Source organism: Symsagittifera roscoffensis, chromosome 1 (genome assembly GCF_963678635.1).
Source record: "Symsagittifera roscoffensis chromosome 1, txSymRosc1.1, whole genome shotgun sequence".
Classification (NCBI taxonomy): Eukaryota; Metazoa; Xenacoelomorpha; order Acoela; family Convolutidae; genus Symsagittifera; species Symsagittifera roscoffensis.
This window is the reverse complement of record NC_087062.1, coordinates 56168633-56188610: the sequence shown is the minus strand read 5'-3', so window position 1 is coordinate 56188610 and position 19978 is coordinate 56168633. Positions and strand designations below refer to the sequence as shown.

General features: G+C 34.2%; 3 protein-coding genes across 5 annotated transcripts in view; 1 reads left to right on the top strand and 2 right to left on the bottom strand.

Moving 5' to 3' along the window:
- LOC134845987 (protein fem-1 homolog C-like) overlaps nucleotides 1-19978 on the bottom strand; it is a 390705-nt gene that overhangs the window by 142748 nt on the left and 227979 nt on the right. The window lies entirely within an intron of this gene.
- The window catches only part of LOC134845976 (AFG3-like protein spg-7), a 268817-nt gene that overhangs the window by 56868 nt on the left and 191971 nt on the right, over nucleotides 1-19978 (top strand). The gene's annotated exons all lie outside the window — the stretch shown is intronic.
- The window catches only part of LOC134856821 (uncharacterized), a 37372-nt gene continuing 23884 nt past the window's right edge, over nucleotides 6491-19978 (bottom strand). Inside the window, exons 1-2 of one of the 2 annotated variants that reach the window (XR_010164849.1) lie at nucleotides 17616-18050; nucleotides 6491-7104 (exon numbers count right to left, since the gene is read on the bottom strand). The gene's annotated coding sequence lies outside the window, so the exon portion shown is untranslated. Of the gene's footprint in view, nucleotides 7105-17615; nucleotides 18051-19978 lie in introns of those variants that run through there. The other variant, XM_063873108.1, reaches the window with a different exon arrangement.

Genomic DNA, 19978 nt, shown 5'->3' with positions numbered 1-19978 from the left:
TTTTTCAATACTGAACTTGCATATGAACAATTAAAAGCTGAGCTGGAAATCTTATCTCTAGCAATGCGGAATTTAAAAGCAAAGATTTTACCATTGTCAGCGGAATCCACGAACAAGTCTTAAAACATTGGTTACCTAAATCGGTGGATGTAATCTTTTAGTATTTTGGAAACACAACACCGAACAATTTCAATATTTGGAGTCATTGAGTTGAGAGTGTATGGAACACACAGCATATTTGACACGACAAATTAGGTCAGAATTTGGGATTGCGTCAATCCAAAATACTGATTTTGGAAGCATAACACCGAATAAATGCAGTAATTGTAGTCATTGGGTTCAGAGTGTATGGAAACACAACACACAGCATATCGCCAAATTAGGTCAGTATTTGGGATTCCATCGATCCCAAATACTGATCAGTATTTGGGATTGACGAAATCCCAAAAACTGGAATAATGTGGAACAAACTTGGAATATATCCATTATTTGGAGTCATTAGGTTGAGAGTGATTAGAAACCCAACCCATAGCAAATCGTCAAATTGTTCAGTATTTGGGATTCCATCGATACCAAATACTGGTCAGTGTTTGAGATTGATGGAATACCAAAAACTGTAATAATGCGGAATAAATATGTAATATATCCATTATTTGGAGTCATTAGGTTGAGAGTGATCAGAAACCCAACGCATAGCAAATCGTCGAGTTAGTTCAGTATTTGGGATTCCATTAATCCCAAACACTGATCAATTCTAGTAAATTTCTTTTCTAGTGAAATCAAATTATGTATTTAAAAGATATAATTTTAAAGGCAAGTACACATAAATATATGAAAGGGAATCTGCAATCGAAACGCGGATTCCACTTACAATTTGCTAATTTCACTTACAATTTGCGGATTTCACTTAGAGTTACGGATTCCGCAACAGCTCAATTTAACGATACAAATGTTTTATCATTTGTTTGTGGACTCCACAAACTGTTCTGGATTGCGCAAAGACAGTTGCGGATTCCGCAAATTCGCCTATTTTTCGAGCGATTTTGAGCGGTACAATGATTTGGGTATTTGTTTGTGGAATCCAAAACAGCATAGAAGATCAAAGAAAAGTAGCAATGTTGCGGATTCCGCGTACAATGCGACAAATCTGAGTTTGGCCTGTTGCGGATTCCGCGTACAATGCAGAGAATGCACAGTTAAGCCTCGTAATGACTAAAAAAACTCTTCTCAATTATGCCTCCTTAAAGAATGAAACATGAAAATGAAAATTTTAGAACAAAATTAGATCAATACTTCCAGAAAATGTTACAATATTAAGATGGGACTGGTCACAACGAAGCATTTCTACTTGATCAAGCCTCTAACTAACACTTTTGTCTATTTTTTGCCGTTTTCTGCACATAAATTTCATAAAAAGGATGCCAGCATGCATCTTTTTATTGTATTTTTTAAAAACTTTTTTGCATTTTTCTAGCTTCATATGAGGCTCGGGATTTCACTCGAAAAGATCCAAAATAAAAAACCTGCAATGCAGGGACTGACTGAATTAGAAATAAAAGGTGCTGTTCAAGTAAAACAGATTACGGCACCATTAGCTATTAGCGGTGCTAAAAATAGCGACTTTCTGAATTTAGCTGGACGTTAAAAACGAAATTATGTAGAATTTGTCACAACAACTTTGTCCGACAAAATAATATTATTGAAGGTGTTTGGTCCATGTGAGCAAGAGGATTTCACTCGAAAAGATCCATAAAAAACCTGCAATTCTGCTTATATTCAGCTTATTTTTTTTACATTAGTTGAATGAGAAATTACATGGCATGAAAGGTCTAAAATAAACCACTTCTGAATAGACCAAGTGAACGATGCACAAATCTGCGTGTAAAAATCTGATTAGCTGCAAAATTTATTTTTTAATAAAGTGAACAATCTCCTCATTATTTTGATTTGGAAGGGGGAGACAGTTTCCTTGGTCCACCTTTTTTTCGCGAGTTCTGACCTCACAAAACAATTACCATGCCTTCCAGTGTGCTATGAATTCAAATCTAGTTCATTAGTTATTCGCATTCATGAAAAAAAAACATTTCGAAAAGTATTCTGTGCAGAGAAGAAAACCACAGCGATGACCATTTTCAATAAAAAAAATTCTGTGAAATTTATTTTAGATATAATCATCTAATTCTTCATTGCAAGTATAGAAAATAGAACCATAGTCTACAATAGAAAATAGCCAAAAGTTCGAAACATAGCCAACAGGCGGCATGGCGACGACTCGTAGCAAGCGACAATTAGTAGCGGTAAAAACTTTGATCACATCAAAATAAAAATAGGACGAAAAGGTTAAATAAAAGAATAAAGAAACTAAAAATCAAAACTGAATGAGGGGCCCTTAAGTTGGTTGAGAATAATATTGTTACTATAATGTTTTAGAAATTCAACTAATCTGGTTTGGCTTGCTTCGTATTTAGCCACCTTGGCGGCACTTTCTCCGGCAATTATTTTAGTCATTTTGTTCTCCGACAGACTTTGTTCTTTTCTAAGGAATTGTACAAAATTGATAATGGTCGGGCGAGCACACCCCATCCTAATCTGGAAGGCCCTTTTCTATCCCTCCGCCGAAATGTTGGTTTTCTGTCTCCCATTTTTGGCGTTTTCGAACTGGTTCCAGAGTGAATTAGGGAAATGCTTCACCCCTCTTGCTTATCTTGCTTGACCCCTCTGGCTTAACCCCTCTTCCAACCCAAGTTGATTCAAAATATTCGACGTAATCAAATAAGGGGGACTCGTCACTTTCGTTGGAATTTTCAGAGCACAAAGCTATCATGTCGATTTCAAAATCGAGCTCAAGTATCAGTGCCAAAGCAACGAATGACTTTAGAAGCATGCATATATTTTCATCTTCTCAATACACTCGTGCTAATCAAAAATTTTGCGTTAATTGGCGTGAGCGAAATGAAAAAAGCATCCTTTTATAGTCACTCCGTTGAATACATTCTTAAAAGCGTTAAGTGAAGCCTTCTCAGAATCTACTACAATCTGTGAGGGCTGAAGTCCTGACTTCATTTCTTTCAATTGTCTAAAGGCTCAAATGTATTGCTCTCCACTTTTGTTTTGAAGAAGAAAGAAACACAACATGAATTAGAAAAATTTGATGAAATAACGCGGGGCATGCTTTAAATGTCCCATCTGCATGCAAGACTATGTTGCTTTCCAAAGTTTCTAAGTTCTCATCGGTGGAAAATATTAACATTCGGTCTTTGTAACATTCGGACCTCGATTGAAAAAGGAGGAAATTATCCCCCCCCCCTCAGGGTCTTGCTCAACTCCGAAGGCACAGCAATGTCTTTGATTGCAAGTGGGCGGAATCAGTTGCTCGTTGACACTGAACGGTTCCGGCGAGTGACTTGTACTTAGGTCAGTTAATAACCGTCTTGAAGCTACAAACCCCAGCGTTTTCCACGTAAATGATCCTCGGAGGATCTAATATTATTTTTCCTTTCTGTTTGATAGCATATTTAATCCTGAAATCTTAGTTTTATAACAGGCCTAGAAAAAAATTATGACCCGCCCATAAAATACCAGCAGTCTTTAAAAAATCAACCTGTTTGAGGTATTATATTTTTTTCCACTGGGTGTTGCCAATTTCTCCCCCAAAAAAATGCAGGCCTTGCAGTCATGCTAAATTGAACATTTTAAAATAAAATAAATTGAGAGACAATGCCAAAAACTTTGCTTCCTCGCATGAAATTTTTGCGACACCATGTTCTCCAGATGTGCTGACTATTTCATCTACCATGGTGGGAACAGAAGCTTCACACGGTCTCTTCACTCATCGCCAGCTGTATTAATCAGTTTAATCGTTGTGGCGGTTCAAATTGAAAGATTCCTCGTCGTGAACAAGTTGCTGTTTTCCTAGCTCGCTCATGAGAAGTTTTAAATGCATCTTGGTATCAGTCAGTGTAATGATTTGCAAGAAGAAATTCAAACGACTGAATCGAAACAAAGCTGTTTTAGATGCTACTAACGTTTAATTATTCAAATATTTACTGTTAATTCATTTCAATTTGACATTTAATTCAACTGGCGCTAAACTAAATGTTGATCGCTCGTTGGATTTTAATCCCCCACAAACACCGCAAAACACTTTGCAATTCGCATTGTTTTTTTTAATCCCCCAATCAGAAACTAATCGTGCTGCTAATTGTCGCTTGCTACGATTTGACGCTTGGTGCCAATTGTCGGCTTTTAAAAATGCGGCGAATTGTGACCTCACGCAACAGTTCTTTGGAAAAGCTGAGTACTGAGTAAAGAATGCGTACAAGTAAACTGAAAAAAAAACTAATTTCACTAACCATTTGAAAAATGGGGAGGAACTGTGCTCGGGTGTTTTAGTTTTTTTTCGACGCAAAATCAACTACCACAAATAATCATCAGAGAGAGTTGAGAGATATATCCTATCAAAGCACTTTCAATGGCAATTCCGACGACATTAAAAAAAAATTTCCAGTGCCAAGAAAAATCGTTTTTTTTTTGTCTTAATTTAAACAAATAAAGCGAATAAATTTCGTATTATTTTAATGACTTAAAAGTTTACAGAAGCTTAATTTAAGCAGTTAAAAAAAGGTTATTTTCCAACAAATAAATTTGTTTTTGAAAATTTTAGCGCTTTTCTTGAATCAGAAACTTCAAAATTTCAAAAAAAATGTGAATACGAATTGAAACTTTTTTGAAATTCGTCTGAACATTTTTCTATAAAAACTGTTTTCCAAGTTGCTTATTTATTAATGACTGTTGAATATGCTTAAGCTCTATTTTTTGTTCAGATCCTTGTATCATATCACGCCGAGAAACGACACTAAGTTGAAAAAAAAACAAGGATAGCCGATTACTAACCAGTAACCGTCAATCCTTGTTTATTTATGAAAAAATCTTACCTTTCAATTTCAACGAAAAATTTGATGACCTTAAAGCCCTTCGAGTTTTAGAACAATTTATGTATGATACTTTTTCATAATATCAACGCAATTTGAGAAAACTGGGTATATAGGTAAAATCTTTATTCCACTGGGAAATCTGAAAAATTAAATGCTTGCTCGAAGGTGGAAGTCAAGCGCATATACGTTTTTGTAATCTTTACACTTTTCTGTTCGATAGCAGAGTTAGCCTCCCATGAAAAAGGAAACAAACTCATAACTTCAAAAAAATCAGAAGTCAAACCGCGACTTTTCCTGAAAAAAAACAAAATCACCGCGACCTATATAAGAGATTTCACTACGTTCATCGACTATTAAAAAATGGTTACAGCTGTCAAAAATTTCTGTGCTACCTGCTCAGTAACCAGCTACTTTTTTAGAGATAGCATTAGTTAGCAAAAAATGCAGGTCAGAAGTTTCAAGGTTATGCCTTGATGCGCGCATCGTCATCAGTTATTACAATTCTTCTGAATTATTTGATGATGAAAGGGTTCAAGCAATCTTGACGATAACCTAATTCACCAGATAAGCAACTCACTTTTACCAAGATTTATAGTTTTATGAAGCAATGGCCACAAGAAAATCATAAAAAATAGCAGTAAAACACGATCTTCTTAACTTAGTTAGCGGACGCATCGGTAGGTTTATAATTTAAGTACTTTATTGCTATCGGCGGTGTTGTCGATTTTTAATCTTAACTTCATTTACTTAAAAACAATCGCTCATCTCAAGGTAATCAAAATTTCCATGCCTTCTGAAGTGTGTATTTCCTAAATCAAGCAGCCTAAAGGAGGCAGAAGAATAGTGCCGAATCACCACAGCGCAGAAAAAAACGTTGTTCAACAGCGCCGAAAATCATAAAATATTCAGTTTCTGCACTGTTGTACTTCGGCGCAGTTGAACCCCACTGCACCCCCCCCCTCCCCCCACAAAAACGGAAGAATAGAATGAGGTTTTATATTAGAGCCCTCGGTCTTGATTCGAACGGTATGAAAAACTTCTAAGTTTTCAAAAGTCGAGATGAAAAACAGTTAACAAGTTTCAGCTTATATTGACAGGCGGCGATAAATCGATTGAAAACTTACGATTTATCCATTTGGACAGGTGAAGCGACAAGCCTTATTCCTAATTTAAGATATGAGTAGCTATTTCTTGCAGCTGAACTTCACTGCTCCTCAAAAATTTTGAAAATAAGGAAAAGGATCTACTGGTATGGTTGAACCATTCTGTATTAATTGCACTCTAACACTCTTCTTTGGGTCATTTCTGCTGCTATAGGGCCCAAAAATAGAAAACCATTTAAAAAAATATCTTGTCTGCTTTTGAATAAATTCACCCAATCAGATACGAGATAAATGATGCAAATTTAAGAATAGGAAAAAGTTCCACACACCTTGGGCGTTTGGAGCATAAACACAATTTTGGGTCCTATTGACAAAAGAGTCTTAGTTTTCTATAATTCTTAACAACTTTTTTGACAGTATCATAGGTGAATAACATTTTAATTTTATGGTTTTTCTGCTATCGCTTCATTAGCTTAAAACTGACAATTTGTCAAATTTGAATTTAGATATCATTCTAGAGCAAATTTACAGACTGAATGAGCATCTAAGCAACAACCGGGTAGCTAAAATTCGAAGTTGAAAAACGACAAGCGTAATCTCATTATTCATTACTCTTTTCCGCTTTCCCTCTCATATCTATTGAGAATGTGATAATACCAATTTCTTCATTCAGCACGACCTGTATACATTTTTTCTTTTCATATAAATTGATCATTAGTGCTATCTAGTTTTCAATCTGTTCCCCTCATAATAGAAAAAAGCGGCCAAAAGTTTGTTCCGGAATATAAATCGCATAGCACTGGGCGAGGCAGCAAAAAGTATCTCATTATCTAACAGCAATCAAGAAAAATATATAAAAAATAATCATGAGTGAGGGTTGAGGGTAGCAATCAGAAAAGAGCCAGTTTTTAGTTTGCTATTGTGTTATATGCGAGTGAAGGGACAAATGAGTTCATCACTGGCGTCACTGCAGTCTGCTTGTCCATCGCACAGCCACTCCCTCGGCATGCACTGAATTCGATCTTCAAACAGTGACTCACACATCCACTCGTCAAAGCCACATTTGTCTGCATACAAACAAGACGTATATTCTCAACATTTTGGTGGTGTTTTTAAATCATTAATGGCTTCTAACTCTTAATTAAAAATTTAATTCATTAGAGACAGAAAATTATGGGCATTGACTTCAAGGAAACTAAAAAGTAACAAACTCTAGACAGAAAAAAAAGAAACAAACTTAAGACAGAAGACTTTTTTTTTGCTGAATTTGAAATATTATCCCAGTGTTTTTTGTCTTTCTTTTAGTAAATGAATTTGAAAATAAATTAGCAAGATATCAAAAGTCCAACTGCGAAAAATCAAATTTGAGCGAGAACAACTTGAGAATTTTTCATGAAAAAAACAAAAATCAACAAAACCTACACAATTGTCTTCATTACGTTCAATGAGACTTAAAATATTAATACTTTCAATTTGACAGTTAATATCAAAAAACCAATAATAACTTTCCGCTGCCTCTTTTATAGTACCCGGCAGCAAATCTCCACCTCTATCAGATGCGTGCGCAACCTTTCTGAGACGGCTTAGGAGAGGTTTTGTGGCAAAAGAGGACGCAAACAAAACGCTTTTTATACCCTTCAAAGAATGGTAAAACTTTTCTTTTAATAAAAAATCTACCGCGTTCGGGACATTATGACATTGTTGCACACTTATCTCGGCAATTCAATCATGTGCCATAAGTCGGCACACAGGCAATCCGACTATACAATCGGCTACCCTAAAATTGGCCATCCAATGCTTAAGATATTGAAAAGCAAATTATATCTGATCCGCTTTGCCATTTCGGATATTGACAAAACAGAAGAATTGTATATCTTAAACAAGGATAAGCCGGTTACTGTGCAAGTAGCACAGAATGTTCAGACTATAATTTTAGAAAACACAAAAAAGGTTTCTCTAGAACTTAGGCATATTCGACAGTCGTAATAAAATAGGCGATATGGAAAACAGTATTTACAGGGAAAATGTTCAGAAAAACGAAAAAAAATCGTTAAGAACTCAAAAAAATTCTTGAAAGAAAACTTTTGAAAGTTATTGATTCCCAAAATGGCACAACCAACCTCCAAAAACTAACTTTAATCGAGTCAAATTAAGTTTTCACGGCTTATATTAAGCATAAATAAGCTATTTAAAGCCTGCTAGTTCACCTTTTTGTGTCGATCAAAAACTCAAAAAATTCAAACAGGTTTTTCTCGACACTTAAAACATTTTTCAACATTTTTAAAGGTCATTCGAATCACGACTGAAAGGGCTTTAATATCATGTATCACTCCACCATTTCCGATGATTACTTGTGGTACCTGATTTTGCGTGGAAAACAAAGAAACAGGAATAGCCGGTTGCTGTGCAAGTAGCACAGAATGTTCTGAACACATTCGCAAAAAACTACGAAATTTTTTTTCTTATCTTCAAATTAGGGTCTTATCTTCAACATCTTGTGATTATAAAACTATACAAACGCGTAGAAAGGTAGTAAATTAGGCTAAAATTGTCTTCAAATGTAAATAAACGAAAAAAATACTCAAAAAAAAATTCTAAAATTTTTTCTAATATTTTACACTTAAAATTTGTATGAAACTTTTTATGGCCGAGAAAGCACTTCAAAAACTGTTGAAGCTTCAAAAATGGTTTTCTTTTTAGTAAACTCAATTTTTTAAGCCTAAATGGCAAATATTCATACATAACAAACGTTACTCGATCGCTTTAGACTCAAAAAAATTCTAAAGCGGTTTTTCTCAACACTGGGAAAAGTTTTAACCTTGTTCGAATCACGACTGAAAGGGTTTCAATAACTTATATCACTCGACTCATTCCGATGATTATTTGTGGTACCTGATTTTGCGTGGAAAACAAAAAAAAACACCCGAATTCAAAGTTCCTCCACATTTTCCAAATGATCGGAACAAAAAATAAAAAATTAAAACACCCGAATACAAAGTTCCTCGCTATTTTTCAAATGATCGAAACAATAACAGTAGCAGTTTACTGTGCAATTAGCACAATGCTCCGACCACAATAACGTCTAAAAAAACAGAAAAAAAGAGAAAAAATCAAGAAAAATTATCCCTGTTGTGCAACTAAACGATTTATGATTCCCATGGACAGCGAGATCGACAGAACGCTTCAAAATTGGCGCTGTTGAACAGATGGGTGCTAGTTACGGACCCTTTTGTATTACAAAAAAGGACCTGTCATTTAATTCCGCCTTGAGCCCGGACAAAAAATGCTTTCAAATCGCCGTCAACAAGATCATCTGCCGGTGCAGAAGAAACATGATGACATCAGCAAGATGAAGGCGTTGAATTTGGTCTAATTTACTTCAAGTTAAAGCTTCTCCAGGTTGGCTCTCGAAAGCAAGAGAATGGAGATCGACAGAACCCAAAACTTCTTTGTCTCCGCGTCAACAGAAATCTGTCGTTTCAGCAAAACGATGACTACGTTATCGAAAATGTTAGCAAACGCTGCTCTGCTCTGCTCTAACAAGTTTAGACTCCTCAGACTGGGGCTGAAAAAGACCTCCAAGAAACGTCTACCTCGCTACCCACGTAGGGATCATGACTTCGCCGCACTTGACTGGGAACCCTGGCTCTGTCACTCGCAGATAGACCACCTTTGAGAGAACTGTTGTCGGAAACTGTGAGATGACTACACAACAACCGGTGTCCGATTAATTCAACTCACGGTGGCAGTAGTGTGCCAAACAAGGGGTCGCCCTCCCCTTTCTGAATTCTGGTAGCCCTAAAATCTTTTTTTTTAAACTTTGTTATCGTAAAATCGCCACCTACACCGACCCAACAAAAATAATCGTTACAGATACTGGCGAACAAAGGGTGCTAAAAAATAACGACTTCTGTTTTTTCGCACAAAACAGAAACCCTTTAGGAGAGTGTTCGGAACAATAATCAGAAAAATTCACTCTCACAAGAGCTCGAGCTTGAACTTTTTTTTCAGCGGACTGATGAATTGAACAAAAAAGTAGATTTTATATCAACATCATTTACTACTTTAACGCAGAGCTATTAGCATATTTTAACGAACAATTTTGAGGCATCAGGAAAAAAATGAATTGAGTGATTTTTAATGACATTTTTAATCGAGGCACTCGAACTGATCCGATTTAGATTGCCAAGATACCATATCTGGCAAAAACATGACAATTGAGCCGCTGTAGCTAATGTAAATAAAAACTATCTAAACAGTTACTGGCGACAAAAGGATGCAAAAAAGACAAAGACTTCTTCTGTTTTGTACTTAGTCATTGCTGAAAGTAGATTGAATTAGCTGGTACTTTTTTGTACGAGAAAAGTACCAGGAGCAGGTGATTTCAAGGAGACAGAGATTGATCTCACTGAATTCTCAGCTTGCAAATCAATTCAATCTAGCTTTTCTTCAAAGCCAGTTTGTTCACGGTTTACTGAATAAGCAACAAATTCTCATTTTACCGACTGATTCATTGTCTCATCGATGAAAAATATAATGAAGTACACTTCTGGGCAAAATTTAAGGAAATAGGTAGTCCATCAACGTCTCTGTCTGACGGATGGCTTAGAAACTATATGATAATTTATTAGAAACAGTTTTACGATATTTTTGGTCGCCGATTTTTGGCTGAGAAAAAAGTAATGATCGAAAAGCAAAATTTCATAGTTCAAGTTCTATTATAAATTGCTTCTTCTCGGTATACTCAATGAAAGCTTCATTAAGTAGAAACAAATACAAAAAATACAGCAAATATACGTTTAATAGTTTAATATCAACTATACGTTCAAGAAGTTTAATAGCGCAAACTACATCATCACAGAATTCTAAAAAATACACAAAGGCGAAATTGCCTTTCTCCAGCAAAATGAAAAATAGAAAATAACAGCTCCAAAAACGACAAAGAAAAATGAACAAAATACTGAAAAATTTCTCAAAATTATGTAAACAACAACAGCCATGAAAACTACAGAATTTGCATATCCCAGAACAAAGAGTCATTTGACTCAACCAACTAGTTTATAGTATTTCCACACACACTTGATTCTTAGATATCAGTCAGCAAAAAATGGGCCTTAATAAAGTGAACTAGCGTGTAACACACCTTCGATGCTTCGAATTTTTGACATCTCATAAAAATCCCATATATTTGAAACAAGATGTGCAGTATTTTAGTGTACTCTGACAGCACCCAATTACAGGCTTAGTTATTTCAAATTTTATAATTTTTTTAAATTCCAATTTTATAAAATCATAAAAGCGTCATATTTCAAAAACTTAAAGGGCTTCTGGAAAAAATTGAAGGCAAGATTCGCAACCCCTGAGAGTACTCTATATCCCCCAAAATATAGGGTTGACAGTTTCAAATTTAACAAAAAATGTTAACTTCAGTTTTCTGAAACCTATTTCAAAAAATCACAAAAAACGTCATATCACGAAAACTATAAAGATTTGAGCAGTCATATTTTGAGGAAAGATTCGCAACACCTGAGAGCACTCTATAGACCCCAACTACAGGGTTCAGAATTTCAAATTTTGAAAATAAATTTTACTAGCGTGTAACGCACCTGCCGTGCTTCGAATTTTTAACAACTCATAAAATCTACAATAAATTCTGCAATAAATTCTTTAACTATGTTCTTTGAAGAATTTTGGAACGAATAATCAACGTCACACATTGGAAATTAATAGAAATTGCGCAGTCACACCTGGACGCAGGATTTGCAACTCCTCAGAGTATTCTTAGAGTACCTAACTACAGGGTTAGGAATTTCAAATTTTGGAAAAAAAATTATTTCAAGCTTTCTGAAATGTTGTAAAAAACCATAAAAAACGACATATCTCGAAACTACCCAGATTTGAGCAGTCATGTTTCAAAGCAAGACTGGCAACCCCTGAGAAAACCCAGACATTCCCAACTACAGGGTTAGGAACTTCAAATTTTGAAGAAAAATAAATTTTTCTGAAACTTTTTAAAAATACCATAAAACGTCATAACTCGAAAACTACCGAGATTTGAGCATTCATATTTGGAGGCGAGACTGGCAACCCCTGAGACTATCCTAACAGTCCCCAAATACACGGTTAGGCTTTTCAAATTTGAAAAAAAAAATTTAATTAAGCTTTCGGAAATTTTTTGAAAAAATCATAAAAAACGTCCTATCTCGGAAACTACCAAGACTTGAGCAATCATAAATTGAGGCAAGACAGGCAACCACTGAGAGTACCTTGAGAGTCCCCAACTACAGGGTTAGGCTTTTCAAATTTTGAAAAAAAAATTAATTTAATTTTCTGAAAATAAAAATAAAACATAATAAACGTCATATCTCGAAAACTACCAAGATTTGAGCAGTCAAACTTGGAGGCAAGACAGGCAACACCTGAGAGTACCACAACAGTCCCTAACTACAGTATTAAATTTTTCAAACTTTGACAGAAAAACTAACTAAAATTTTTTGAAAAAAACCATAAAAACCGTCATATATCGGAAGCTACCAAGATTTGAGCAATCATATTTGGAGGCAAGACAGGCAACCACTGAGAGTACGCTGACAGTCCCCAACAACAGGGTTAGGCTTTTCAAATTTTGAAGAAAAAAACTTAATTTAAGCTTTCTGACTTTTTTTTTGAAAAACCATAAAAAACGTCATATCTCAGAAACTACCAAGATTTGAGCAATCATATTTGGAGGCAAGATACGCAACCCTTGAGAGTACTCTGACAGCACCCAAATACAGGGTTCGTAATTACAAGTGTTGTAAAATATTTTGTAATTTGAGTTTTCTGAAAACTTTCGAAAAAAAATCACAAAAATTGTCGTATCTCATACAGTAAAAGGATTTGGGTATTCGTAATTGGAGGCCAAATTCGCAATCCTTGGACAACCTGTGGTATCCCACTATTGGGTTGCTAATAGCAAACTTGTTTAAAAAAATCAACTGAAATCCAACTGGAAAATCGAAAAAAATGGTCTGAACCATTGCAATACACGATTTAGCTTAACGTGAAAAAAAAAATTTAAAACATGCAAAAAAATACGTCGAAAAAACTTAAACATGGCGAGATAGTGAAGCCCGCATTTAAATATATAACTAGCGTGTATGACACCTCCGGTGCTTCGAATTTTCAACAACTCAAAAAACTATTCTTTGAGTGTACTCTGACAGCACCCAATTACAGGGTTCTTAATTAAAAATTTTTGCAAAGTTTTTTATTCAAGTTTTTTATACAATATTTGAAGAAACATAACAAAATTGAAATTGAACCAAGAAACGTCATATCTGGGAAACTGAAAGCAATTGAGCAGTCGGATTTGGACGCAAGATTTGCAACTCCTGAGAGTAACTTCAAGTTTTGTAAAATTTTTCATTCGATTTTTTAATTCAAATTTTGAAAAACCATAAAAAATTTTGACCATTTTTTTTATATATCTAAGTTTATAATAAATTACGAAACGTCACATCTGGGAAACTAAAAGCGATTGAGCAGTCGCATTTGGACGCAAAAATTGCAACTCCTGAGAGTACCCTTACAGTACCCAACTACAAAGTTGGTAAATTCAGATTTTGAGAAACTTCACCTTAAGTTTTCTGAAAGAGGTTTTTTTGTGAAAACCGGAGAAAATTCACATTCCGAGAACTACCAAAAGTTAAGCAGTTTTTTTATGGCAAAATTCGCAATCTTTGAAAGTACACAAGTACAGGGTTGGGAATTTCACTTAAACGAATTATTTTGTAGTTTGAGTTTTCTGAAAATTTCTTTAAAAAATCACAAATATTGTCTTATCTCTTAAGCTAAAATGATTTGGGCATTCTTAATTCTACAAGATCTGGAAAATTTCGCATAAAATCATAAAAAACGTCATATCTTGAAAAGTACAAGGATTTGAGCAGTAATATTGGGAGGCAAAATTCGCAACTCCTGAGAGTACTCTGACAGAGCCTCACTAAAGAGATGGTAATTTCAAGTTTTATTAATTTTTTCTGAAAAATTTTGAAAAAAAAAATCCAAAAAAACTTCATATCTCGAAAACTACAGGGAGTTGAGCAGACATAATCAAGGGCAAGATTCGCAACCCCCGAAATTACCCTCACAAAATCCAACATTAGGATTGAGATCTTCAACCTTTTGCAATTTTTTAAAATCTAAGTTTTTGAAAAAATTTTGAAAAAATCAAGAAAAACATCATATCACTACAAGGATTTGAGAAGTGAGAATTGGAGGCAAAACTCGCAACCCCTAAGAGCACCCGACTACAGGGCGAGAGTTTCAAAAATTGAGACATTTTTTAAAATTAAATTTTCTAGAAATTTTTTGAAAAATCTCGAAAATTGCCTATCTCGTAAACTAAAGGATTCGGTTAATCATATATGGAGACCAGAATCGCAAAACCTGGGAAAACACTGACATTTTCTGCTATTGGGCTGCTAATTTCAAACTTGATGGAATAAACACTAAATTTAAACAGGAAAATCGAAAAAAAACCTTAACCATTGTAATATACGATATAGCTTAAACGTGAAAAAATTCTTCCCTTAAACAAGCAAAATGATTATGCTTAAACATAGCTGTCACTCGCATTTAAATATAGTATAGATAGATAGATGGATTTAAAATTTCTGAAAATTTTGGAACATATCAAAAAAAATGCATATCTCGAAAACTACAAGGATTTGAGCAGTCATATTTAGAGGCAGGATTCGCAATCCTTAGGAGTAATCTGAAAGCACCCAACTACAGGATTGGGAGTTTTAGACTTTGAAAAAAAAATTAATTCAGTTTTCTGACAAACTTTTGAAAAATCACAAAAAGCGTCCTACCCCAAAAACTAAAAGGATTTGAGCAGTCATATTTGAAGGCAAGATTCGCAAACCCTGAGGGTACTCTTCTATAGCTTCCAACTGAAGGGTTAGGAATTTCAAGTTTTGAAAATTTTGAAAATAAATTCAAATTAAGTTTTCTGAAAGTTTTTGAAAAATCACAAAAATCGTTGTAGCTTGTACACTAAAAGGATTAGGAATTGGAGGCCAAATTTGCAACCCGTGGGAGAACCCTGACAGAATAACACTATTGGGCTGCTGTTTTTAAACTCAGTGAAAAAACCACTGAATTCAAACTGGAACATCGAAAAAAAATTCTTGACAATTGCAGCATACGATATAGCTAAAAAGTGAAAAAATTCTCTCGTTAAACATGCAAAAATAATACCTTGAAAAAGCTTAAACGTGGCGAGATTGTAAAGCCCGCATTTAAATATCTAACAGATGATAGATATAACTGGAAGCTTGTCTAATTAACGCATAAACATTTAAAAAACCCATGCACGTTGCAATAAAAATTGCAAAAAAAATCATCTAGAAGCAATCTAGATTGAACAAACTTTCAATAAATCAATCATTATTAGGCTGGGAAAAATAAAAATCAATTTTGAAACTTGGAAACCAATTCTTGTGCTACATGCATTTTCTTTAAAGCAAAAATTCCCATCCATTCGGTAATTGAATGTAAAAGTGAGCTTTTAAGAAAACTGGCTGGATTTGCCTTCTTTTGACCAAATGAATTTAAATTGAACTTAAAAAGTTAAAATGCGAAATATCAAATCTACCTGAACAAATTGTAGGATTTTTTCCTGAAAAAAAAAACAACCAATAAAGTGTTTTTCACTTGAAAAAAAAAAACAACGTATTAAGTCTCTTCACTACGTTCATTGACTCTTATTTCAACATAATGGTTTCCTAAACCTCAGACAGATGCATGTTAGTCTGAAGATGAAATCTCCCGGAGCACGTAAGAAATACCAAAAACTACCGAGGTAAAAGTAAGATCGATAGACCTGAAACCTGGCACGGCCCCGCAGAAAATTTACCGGAAAATTGCTTAAGTTATTTTGACCATGAAGGCACAATGATCTACTTGGGAAACAATCAATTTGCAAAGATTGCTATCGACTTCGATAAAATTGAAATGAAGTATTTTAAAATTGAAATGAAGTAACAGCATATTATCATTACTTTTTCTGCAAAACACTCAACATTCTGTGCAGAAAAGAAGATTCTTCTCAACTTTTTGCGACGCTTGGTCCCAAATAGTTTGAATTTCGCCCAAAGTTTTTTTTTGCTAATAAAATTCCTTCCTGTATGACAAAAATAAGTATTATGAAAGTGAATGGGATCGGGTTTTTTAGACACTCTTTTGCTAAAAAAAATCCTGTTTGATAAAAAATCCTGTATTTAGTTTCCTCAAAGACTACTCTATCGATTTTTAAAAAAGTGTTAACAATGGGAAGTCCGCCCGCTACCCTGTGTGCCTGCGTAATTCCTTATTCTCTTTTTGCTTTACCCGACTTTCTACAGCCTTCGAAAAAGTCTAATGCCGTTTTCAGTGGGTGATGTCATTAGAGACTTATTCAAACGCAGTGATTCTAACAAGGATTTGAAAAGTTTTAATTTATCTGTAAAACGCCAGTTCACAAGTTGAATTTGTTCTCAATTAAGCTGAGCAGTCTCGTTGACTGCTCTCGAAGTGATTGATCTTTAATATCATATATACAATTCGATAAGTTTAATAGCAAGATGTGAAATTATGATGACAATTCATAGTTCAGCAATGAAATGTCATTGTGATTTGAGCATAATCGCATTCGCTTCAAAAAACGAATGACAACAAGAAAAAAAAACATTCAATTTTTAAAAAAAATTTTGCAAAAAATCTTTAAATTCTTTAAAGAAAACGCCAAATGGAACTTCCAAAACTAACAATTTTTTTGGTAGAGTGAAACTGCCCTAGCCTAAAAGCCTAAATAAAAATTAAAGTTCATAAAACGAATTATGCCACTGGGACAAATTCGAAACAAAACTTAATGTTCTTTGAGTCACGACTGAAAAGGCTTTAATTTCATATATCACTCAAACCATTCCTATGAATATTTGTTGTGCCTGATTTCGCTTGGGTTAAAACACATCCAATTACAAAGTTCTTCACCATTTTCAAAAACAAGACCAACGCAAAGTGAAGGCAATTTAAAAACTGTTGTTGCAACCCTGAGCGATAAAACAATGATCCAAAAAGCGGCAAAAAGATAAAACACTAAAAAAACTATAAATAGTTTTAAAAAACTTACACGCAAACATTACGGCGACGGATCTCGAATCGAATTGAACAGAAAATCTCCTTGACGCTAAATTAAAGAGATTAAGAAACACTTTTAATGTAAATCAACAAAAAATTTTACGTCGAAAAGCATGAAAAATGAATACCTTAGACTCGGTTCTCTGACTCGTAAAACTCAATAGATTGACAGACCTCTCCTTCGTTCTCATCCACTAAACTGGCTTTTGTTAAATTGAGTCTGAATTGCAAAAATATTCAGACCAGTTTTTCCCAACACTAAAAAAATTAGAATATCTTTCAGGGATGTAATATGAGTTAGCAGGGTTATTATATCAAGCTACAGTTAGTTGAAATTGCACAAGAACCCGTACTAGGCCAAACTTTCTTTCTTTCAAAGAGTGGGGGGAGGGGGGGAGCAAATATAACTCACCGTTATATGCACTTTCTGGAATCCTGAGGGCCACAGAGAAACACGAACAGATCATAAAAGCAATCAGGCCATAAATAAACGACGTAGAGTTCAAAATGGTACTCATCTCTTCTTTATTTCCGCGAAGCGCAATTTATGTGTCCAATTTGGAACTAAACGATATATTTTGTTATATAAAACGTCAAAAACAGAAACTCTACTTCTTAAATCAATTTCAGAATTTATCGGTATCCAGATAAAAATCAATATTAACGCCTAATATGGAATAAAGATTGAAATAAACCAGGTAAAATAAGCAATGTATCTATAGTATATTTTCGTCAAGATTCAATCAACTCAGATTCAGGCGTGCAGAAAAAAAATTAAAAACTGTCCAATGAAATTATCCCAATATTGGAAAAATTTAAATTGAACCGACATTCAGGCCAACTTTAAATTATGCACAGACAGGGGTTAAATACAATTATAAAAAAGGCATTGAGCTTAAGAAGAAACGACTTTTGGAAGAAAAGCGAGGGGGCATGTAGCTATTATTTGCACATGTAAATTAGACGGATTAAAATGGCATTATAAGTGTTCAAAAGGCGATTTGTTCAAAACCTATTCAGCTCCAAATATAAGCCAGAGATTTAGGTCATACTGCAGCTGTCTAAAAAATTTATCCTCTAATGCCATTCGAATCAAAATTTTTATATTATTGTGGACAATTCTTTTGGTCGTACGGGCTCCAAACACAAAAAGATTTACATCCTAACAGAATAAGTAGAACCAAAAGTAGATTTGATTCTGATTCAGTTGCCTAAAATAATTCAATATCAGATAATAGTACGGTTCTACCTGACAATGAGCACTAATTTAGATGCTTTTCAGAGCGTTCAGAAGTTTTTTTTTACCATGCGCGGAGAAGGCTCGACGAAAAAGCTGAACTATTGAATTCTAATATCTATTTTTGGAATTTGGTAGCAAAAAATATCAAAGACAACTATAAAGAAAATGTTGAAAAGTACATGAATGACATTTTAAACTCTACAATAGATAAATTCATACCACTGAAACAAAGCAAAATTCGGAAAAAGCAATGAACAAGCAATTTAAAAAAAATTCTAAGAAACAGATTGTATAAACTTTTCTTGGAAGAACCAACTAATACAAACAAAACCAAACATCAAGAACAGAGAAAAAAATGAAAAAAGTATACATAGAAGCCACATCAAGATTCAATTCCATCAAGTTGAAAGTAAATAGAATTCGAGAAAGTTCTTAAAAGTTTTTTTTAATGAAGTCATAGGCAAAGAAAGCTACGCATATTGATGAAATCAATTCAAATCAACTCACTGACTTGTTGTAAATTGGTTCAAAGTTAGCATTTATTTTAATAATAGTCTTGATTTAAGCCAGATCAAGCTTAATCAAAACACAATATTTGTATCTTCTACACATGAAAAGAAAAAATCAACCTCTTAAACAGCCTGGCTAATAAATTCTCAACTCAACATTTTGGCCATTGTTGTTATTGTTCCGACTTTCGATACGAAAGTAACGGAATATTTGTGCTCGGGGTGGGTTTTTTTTTCTTCAGACAAATTTCGGCTGTTTATTATTCCGACTTTCGATACGAAAGTAACGGAATATTTGAGCTCGGGGTGGGTTTTTTTTCTTCAGACAATTTTCGACTTTTTAACTAGCCATTTTTGACAGAATTTTTTTAGTATCATTCAAAAAGTATTGTTGTCCTGAGCTCAAATTTGAAAAAATATTTCACCTGTGATCGTTTTTCATAAAGTTATGGGGGTTTAAAGATTGCCATTTTGGCCAATTTGGGACAATTAACGCGCGATATATTTCGCGCTATTAACGCGTAAGCGGAGTTTTAATCCGTCTTAAAATCGTTCCAAATTGGTTGAAACAAGCTTATTTGCCATAATTGATTTGTTACAAGGAGTGAAATCTAGCCTTTTGTACTTTATATGGCGTGTGGGGTGATAATTTTCATAAAAAATTTCAATTTTTAGAAAAAAAAATTTTCATTTTATTTTTTCTTACATTTAATTTTTTAATGTTATTATTGCTCCATAAAACCTTAAAAGGCAGTCGGAACATTCAGGGCTGCGCCCTGATACGAGCAGTCTTGTCTTCTTTGAAAAATGAATACATAGCTTACTCAAGTAATATTTCATAAAATCCATCTATATGCACAGACTGTTATTTTCCAGTTTCATTCTAAACTTTAAAATTAGTCCTTATTCACAAACTGGCACCTTTTCTGATGCGCCAAATTGTAGACCGATTTATTTATTGCCGATTGCGAACAATTTTCTCGGAAAATACTGCACAAACGCATAACTTGCTCGATTGAAAAATAT